Raw genomic sequence first — 7031 nt, forward strand, 5'->3', positions numbered from 1 at the left:
AAATCTTTCTAAGAGGCAGGACTTTACTTTGATGTGCACACCATGCGTTCAATCCATACAAGGAAATACTGGGATCACACCACTATGCAAAGAAGGCAAGCAAAGGCAAGGCAGTTTATTTGTATAGCACACTTCATGTACAGGACAATTCAAAGTGCTTTACATAAAACAAAGACATTACAGATATTTAAAAATAGTAAAAGGCATCAACACATAATCACAATAAAATAATAAATTATATTAAAATGATTAAAAGCAAGATAAATTTAAAAAGTTTCCGTGCAGATTTCATGCATAGGCGCATGAGAAAAGAAATGTTTTTAACCTGGATTTAAAAATGTCTACATTTGGTGAAAGTTTAATCTCCACTGGCAGTTTGTTCCACTTGTTTGCAGCATAACAGCTAAATGCTGCTTCTCCATGTTTAGTCTGGACTCTGGTCTGGTCTCTGGTCTGGACTCTGGTCTGGACTAGTTGACCAGAGTCTTTGGATCTAAGAGCTCTGCTAGGTTTATATTCTCTGAACATATCACAGATGTATTCTGGGCCTAAACCATTCTGGGATTTGTAAACAATCAGAAGGGTTTTAAGGTTTATTCTGTGACTGACTGGAAACCAGTGTAAAGATTTCAAAACTGGTGTGATGTGTTCAGATCTCTTAGTCCTGGTTAAAACTCTAGCAGCAGCATTCTGGATGACCTGCAGATGTTTAATGCTCTTTTTAGGAAGTCCTGTTAAAAGACCATTACAGTAATCCAGCCTACTGGAGATGAATGCATGGATGAGTTTCTCTTGGTCTTTCTGGGAGACTAGTGTAATGGAAAATTTTATACACGTAACCCTTATAGTTTGTAGTCTACACTTTGTATGTCTGTGTACTTAGATAAGAATTTAGTGAGTTTCTCCCTTCCCTCTTTCACTCCTTAACATTTTCCTACCTTGTACCAGGTTGTGTAGAGTACTGGGGAATTTACTACAATGACCTTCGACCTTGATGTTATCAGCTCATGCTCTGGCTCTATATTAAACCAAACACACATGTATCTCTTCAGACTCATGCAGCCAAAACTACTTTGACTGTGGGATTCTCATTGCTGTACAGCTCTTAATTAAATACTTTGTTTGATTCTCACTCAGTGTGTGATCTTTGATAAATAAATTCCACTACACTAGACTTCTTAGTGAAGCTTTGATGTGGCTGCTGAAAGTCAGATCTGAGTCTATCAACACTCCCAGGTTACAAACTTGGTTGGTGATTTTAAGAGCCCGAGTCTCCAGGTGTTTACCAATGCTGACCCTCTTCTCTTTGCTACCAAACAGAATAATCTTAGTTTTGTCTTCATTTAATTGTAGAATATTCTCCTTCATCCAGGTGTTTATTTGCTCCAGACACTGACACAATAAGTCTATTGGACTGCAGTCATCTGGTGACAGAGACACATAAAGTTGGGTATCATCTGCATAACTTTGATTATTAATGCTATAGTTCTGTAATGTTTGACCCAAAGGGAGCAGATACAAGTTTAACAGAAGAGGTCCAAGGACTGACCCCTGGGGGACTCCACAAGTCATTCTAGGTGTAGGTGTCGCAGGTAAGTGACGTCATGAGGTAAGTGACACTGGTGAGTGAGAGACGGCAGACTGAGACAAGGCGCTAAATAACAAATTCATTTATTCAATTCTGTACCAATTCACTAACCCTGTAAAAACATTGTATTTTCTAAAGAAGGAAAAAGGAACTTATTAAGAGATACTCTGGAGCACAGCGGGGAGGATTTGGCTAGCCTGACCAGTTACATAGATCAGTGCTACGAATTAATAGTTATGGGGAAGTCAAACAAAACTTCGACTCCGTCCACCTCTTCAGCGGCGAATCGACAGGGCGATGAGGAATCACCTGGATCCATCTCTCCTCCGAGCAAAGACTCAACGGATGTATTAATATCAATAGATAACAAGCTCTCCAGCTTTGACGCCCGTCTGAGCTTGTTGGAGATTCTCCACCGAGAGTTCCAGGCCGTCCGAGAATCGCTGGAGTTTAGCCAGAAGCAGGTGGAGGCGCTAGCGACAGAGAATGTCAACCTTAGGGAGTCGGTGAAATCCCTCACGGAGGGAGTGACCCGACTCACAGTAGAAAATAGAAAAATGAAAGAAACGGTAATAGACCTACAGGCCAGGAGTATGCGGGACAATCTGGTGTTTATGGGAATCCCAGAACAGACGGACGAGGACCCTGAAGCCACTGTAAGAAGCTTTATATCCACCAAACTTAAACTTCCTGCAGAAGTTACAAATGATATACAGTTTCACCGAGTCCATCGTCTGGGAGGAAAGAAGCCCGGAGCCCGAAGACCGCGGCCTATTGTTGCAAAGTTCGGGGATTTTAAGCAAAAGGAAAGAGTTAAACGCCAGGGCCGAGAACTAAGGGGAACCAACTTTGGAGTAAACGACCAGTTTCCAAAGGAAATTCTTGACCGGAGAAGAATCCTTTTCCCGATTAGACGAAAATTCATCACGGAAGGATCCCGAGCAGTCATCGCAGTGGACAAATTATTTATTGACGGCCAGCTTTACCGGGACCCCAACATCACGCCGTGGCTCTTCTGATCCTAGGTGCTGTAAGTCAGTCTCTCACAATGATCACTCTTAACTCGCCATTATAGATCACTGACAGTAGAACACACCGCTCGTCCTCACCACAGCCTCTACACCTAGATCGATGTATTTTTTTTCTGTTTTGTTTTTCTCTTACACACAACCACTCTCACTTTTCACTCTCTTTCTATTTCACGCCTTCACTGTTAATTGTAATCCAGCTCGTAATATCAGCAGCGCACGCAGCCGGTCGAACACCGTCAGGACGCACAGCCGCACCATACATGATACATATAAATACTCGCGTTTTATGTATGAGAGAACACGCATTAAGGTACATATACGGATATTTAACACACGGATAAACACGCGCAGTCAGGCTGCATGCAAACACGCGCGAACACGCAGAGGGGCGTACAAAGACACACGCGCCAGTAACATGCATGAAGCATTAAACCGTTCACAATAACCATGTTAAAAATCGTCTGTTGGAATGTACATGGAGCCGGTTCCAGGGAGAAGAGGTTGAAGATCTTTAATAAATTACAGGAGCTGCAGGCCGACATTGTCTTACTACAAGAGACTCATCTAACAAACTCAACCATAGATCTTCTTCAAACAGCTCAGTTTCCTCATGTTTATTCAGCTTGTTACAATTCTAGGCAGAGAGGAGTAGCTACTCTTATTAATAAGAGACTAAATTTTGACATAGATAGCACAGTAGTGGATCCGGAAGGCAGATTTCTGATAACTTTATTATCTATTTGCAATATCAAATTATGTATTACCAATGTGTACGGTCCCAATGTAGATGATCCCTCCTTTTGCCACTCCCTGTTTGCTACACTCCAGAATTATTCAGATAACAGAATAGTGTTAGCTGGTGATTTTAATGTAGTCTTGACTGAACAAGATCGCTGCAGCACATCAGGCAGTCATCGAGTCTGGCAGTCGTCAGAAACTATCAAACAGTACATGAAGGATTTTGGTCTTTGCGATGCTTGGCGCTCTCACCATCCTAAACTAAGAGAATACACCTTCTTCTCTTCAGTTCACCACTCCTTCTCTAGAATAGATTATATTTTAAATAGTAACTCACTAATGGGCGACATTACAGAGACTCAGATACATCCAATCAGCATCAGCGATCACGCACCAGTTTCATTCACTCTGAGAAACAAAAATAATAAACCGATTGGTCAAAGCTGGAGATTTAACACCTCTTTATTGAAAGATCCTGAGTTTATTGATTATTTTAAAAAAGAATGGTCAATTTATATAGAAAAAAATGACATGCCTGAAACTTCAGCGTGTCTCCTTTGGGAAGCAGGAAAAGCAGTAATGCGAGGGAAAATAATTTCCTTCTCCTCACATAAGAAGAAGAAGGAAACAGCAAGAGTTTTAGAATTAGAACTCAGGATTAAATCATTGGAGGAGGCTTACCGCATTTCCCCTGAAGAGCACACAATGAATAATATAAGGAAAACTAAATTGCAACTTAAAGAAATTATAGATAAAAAAACACAATTTTTAGTGCAAAGACTTCGCTTGGAGAACTTTGAACATAGTAACAAATCTGGAAAGTTTTTAGCAAATCAACTAAAAACAAACAAGGAGAAAACAACAATCTCCTCTGTTAAAGATCAAGACAGAAACATCAGCCATGACCCAGACAAGATAAATGACACGTTTAGAAGCTTCTATAAAACATTATATGAATCACAGATTAATCCAACAGATGAACATATTGAACAATTTTTAAACAACATTAATCTACCAAAACTAAAAAATGAAAATAAAATAAATTTAGATGCACCTATTACTGTAGATGAACTCCACGAAGCTCTCCAACATATGCCCAACAATAAAGCCCCGGGTCCAGATGGTTACTCAGCAGAATTTTACAAGGAATTCTGGACAACGCTAGCTCCTACATTTTATAATATGTTGTTAGAAATACAGGAAAAACAAAAAATACCGCAAAATATGAACTTAGCTAATATAACACTATTGCTAAAACCAGGCAAAGACCCCACACTTCCATGCAGTTACCGTCCCATATCTTTATTAAATCTAGACCTGAAAATAATTAGTAAAGCTCTTGCCAGAAGGATAGAAAAAATAACCCCTCTTATAATACATCCGGACCAGACAGGTTTTATAAAAGGTCGACATTCATCTACTAACATGCGTAGACTAATTAACCTCATAGATTACTCTACTTTACATAATCTAGAATCCACAATCATTTCTCTAGATGCAGAAAAAGCCTTCGACAGGGTAAACTGGAAGTTTCTATTTGCAACACTAGACAAATTTGGGTTTGGGACTTCTTTCATAGAGAGGATTAAAATATTATATAATAACCCAAATGCATGTGTGAAAACCAACGATCAAACTTCTCCAAGCTTCCGCTTACAGAGAGGCACCAGACAGGGCTGCCCACTCTCCCCCTCACTTTTTGCCATTTTCATAGAGCCGTTAGCAGCTGCTATTAGACAAAATATAGAAATTAAAGGAATCCAGGGCAAAAATATAGAACATAAAATAAGTTTTTATGCAGATGATGTATTACTCTTCCTTCAGAACTTACAAACATCACTCTCTCAGACAATCACGGTTATTAATAAGTTCTCATCAATATCTGATTATTCCATTAACTGGGCTAAGACTACAGCCATGTCCATCAACTGTGACCTACAAAACATCCCTAATATCAAAATACAGACAGGAAACATTAGATATTTAGGTATAAATATTTCCCCCAGATTATCAGATTTAACAAAATTAAACTATGTTCAGCTACTAAAAACAATAGAAGATGATCTCTTACGGTGGAGGCGCTTACCCATCTCACTAATGGGGAGAGTTGCCACCATTAAGATGATGATCCTACCTAAAGTTAATTACTTATTTTCAATGATAACCACTAAACCCTCCACCAGTTGGTTTAAATCTCTGGACTCTTTCATATCCAAGTTTCTTTGGAAAAACAAGCCGTCACGTATCAGTCTTAAAACCTTACAGCAGACTAAAGATAGAGGAGGACTGGACCTACCAAACTTTAATCACTACTTTATAGCTAACAGGCTGCAGTACATCTCCAAGTGGCTCAAACCCAGTTATCTGGATGAGCCGTGGCTAGATGTGGAGCAGGCTTTGTGTGAGGATTTAATCATCTCTGACCTGCCGTTCATCAGCTGAACCATTAAACCATATAAGTGCTTTAAAAGCCTTAACATCCGTTTTTCCTTAATGGCTTGGTGGGAATTCTGTAAGATAACCAGATCTTCCCTCTTTCCATGTAGACTTACACCCATCTGGAACAACCCTGACATCCTGCAGAACAAAAAGATGATAAACTTCACTCAATGGAAGACTAAAGGAATACAACAGTTAGGACAGATAATAGAAAATGGAAACTTGGTATCTTTCAGCACAATAATCTCACAGTATGGAATCATCAGTAATAAATTCTTAGAGTACCACCAACTAAAATCAATTATATAAAAGAAGTATACCCCTGTACAGTTAGACTTGCAGCTTCCTGTCAGAATAGCAGAATTTTTGAATCTTAATACTCCAAAATTATTATCAAAAATATATAGATTACTTGCAAAGCTAGAAGACAGGATATCTCTCCCAACTTCAAAATGGGAAGATGATTTATCTAATAACTTGGATCAGAAAAGATGGTCACAAATATGTTTAAACACATTTAAAATGACTCAGAATTCAAATATACAACTAATACAATTCAAAATTCTCCATAGAACTCATTATACAGGACACAGGATGTTCAGGATGGGCCTTTCACCATCAGATATCTGCCCACACTGCTCTGAGAACACTTCTGATAGCTACATCCATGCGCTGTGGTCCTGCACACCTGTCCAAAGGTTCTGGATTAAGGTGTGTGAAGATCTCTCAAAATGGTTTAAAACCAGTTTTCCTGCAAACCCCACACTTTGCCTACTGGGCGACCTGGGTGACACCAACATAGAAATACACTCCATAAACTTGGTCCTCGCAGTCTTATGCATCGCAAAGAAAACTATTCTTGTGAACTGGAAAGATAAGAATAATTTGTCTATCCAGAAGTTTAGAAATCTCCTGTTAGATCACATCAGCATTGAGACAATGTCTGCCTCCTCCAGGAACCAATCAGATGACTTTCATTCCCTCTGGTCCCCTGTGACTGGCTACATCACTTAATGTAGGTGGAGGATTGCGGCTTCGCTGGGATGACGGTGGATGTGGGTGGGGGGTCCCTGGTGGCTTCGGGTCTCCGGTTGTCTCCTGGGCGGGGATCTCGGCTGCTCCACTGTTGGGTCGGCTGGGGGTTCCGATCTGGGCGGGTGGCATTGGGTGGGCCCCGGGGTGGGGCTGCCTCGTGGCGGTGGGGGGTGGCTGCCGGGGTGCCTGGGTCGGTGTCC

This window comes from Melanotaenia boesemani, chromosome 2 (assembly GCF_017639745.1).
Source record: "Melanotaenia boesemani isolate fMelBoe1 chromosome 2, fMelBoe1.pri, whole genome shotgun sequence".
In the NCBI taxonomy this organism is placed as follows: Eukaryota; Metazoa; Chordata; class Actinopteri; order Atheriniformes; family Melanotaeniidae; genus Melanotaenia; species Melanotaenia boesemani.